The sequence below is a fragment of the Schistocerca piceifrons genome, chromosome 6 (assembly GCF_021461385.2).
Source record: "Schistocerca piceifrons isolate TAMUIC-IGC-003096 chromosome 6, iqSchPice1.1, whole genome shotgun sequence".
NCBI classification, from domain to species: Eukaryota; Metazoa; Arthropoda; class Insecta; order Orthoptera; family Acrididae; genus Schistocerca; species Schistocerca piceifrons.
The window spans coordinates 17263829-17265073 of record NC_060143.1 but is presented as its reverse complement, the minus strand read 5'-3'; the positions used below and the strand labels follow the sequence as shown (position 1 = coordinate 17265073).

The 1245-nt window shown below is 45.0% G+C and overlaps 1 non-coding gene across 1 annotated transcript; it reads left to right on the top strand.

The window, feature by feature from the left end:
* The first annotated feature begins 481 nt into the window (after window positions 1-481).
* Trnat-ugu lies at window positions 482-556 on the top strand. The gene has a single exon. It is a non-coding gene; the product is annotated as a tRNA-Thr (tRNA).
* The last annotated feature ends 689 nt before the right edge of the window (window positions 557-1245 follow it).

The window sequence follows — 1245 nt, the reverse complement described above, 5'->3', positions numbered from 1 at the left end:
TTCTTCTCCCTAAGCATTAATTCCTGCTCCAAATTTTTCTTTGGTTTCCTTTTCTGCTTGAATAAGATTGGGGATAGGCTACAATTCTGTCTCACTCCCTTCTCAACCACTGCTTCCCTTTTGTGCCCCTCGGCTTCGCTCGCTGTATTTTACCCCTGCCATGCCATCACCTATTTACTGAGTTGTCTGCATCTGTCATGTTCTAGGCGCTTCAGTCCGGACCCGCGCTGCTGCTACGGCCGCAGGTTCGAGTCCTGCCTCGGACATAGATGTGTGTGATGTCCTTAGGTTTAAATAGTTTTAAGTCTAGGGGACTGATGACCTCAGATGTTAAATCCTATAGTGCTTAGAGCCATTTGAACAATTTTGAGGATCTGTCATTTCGTCTCTTCCTTGGTCATCCATCCTTTTCCTTCCAGTATGCTCTCTTCAGATTCCTTTGGGAGATACAATTATTGTGTTTTATTTTTTATAACTTTTAGGCTCAGATGGCTCAGATGGATAGAGCGTCTGCCATGTAAGCAGGAGATCCCGGGTTCGAGTCCCGGTCGAGGCACACATTTTCAACATGTCCCCAATGAAGTACATCAACGCCTGTTTGCAGCTAGGGTGTCCATTTACTTATCAATTCATTTCTAGCAAAGCTGCATGGTCTTCCACGGTAACTGTTCCTTCGGGAGCACATACTACCGTCACATATAGTCAAATAATGATTATGTCTTAATGCACACGCTGAAAGCGAGGACGTCTTTCTTTCCAGTTTTCTTCCTGTTTACCGTTAGTAGATCGTTTCTTCGCAGATTTTATAGATTCTTTAATCTACTTCTACATACACACTCCGGAAGCCACCACACGGGTCACTGCGAAGAGTGCCTCGTACCAGCACTAGTCATTCCCTTCCCTGTTCTTCTCGCAAATGGAGAGCGGGGAAAACGAATGTCTACACCCCTCCGTGTGAACCCTGATTACTCTTATCTTGTCTTTGCTGTCCTTGCGCGAAATGTACGTTGGCGACAGTTCATTCTGCTGTACACTTGAAAACGCCACTTCTCTAAATTTTATCTGAAGTGTTTCGAGAGAAGAATGTCGTCTTCCTCCCATGGATTCCCTTTTGAGTTCACACAGCATCTGTGTAACACTCGTTTATCGATAGAACTTATCGGTAACAAATTTACCGACTCGCCTCTCTATCGCCTTGATGTCTTCCTTTAATAAGACTTGGTGGGGATCGCAAACGCTCGAGCA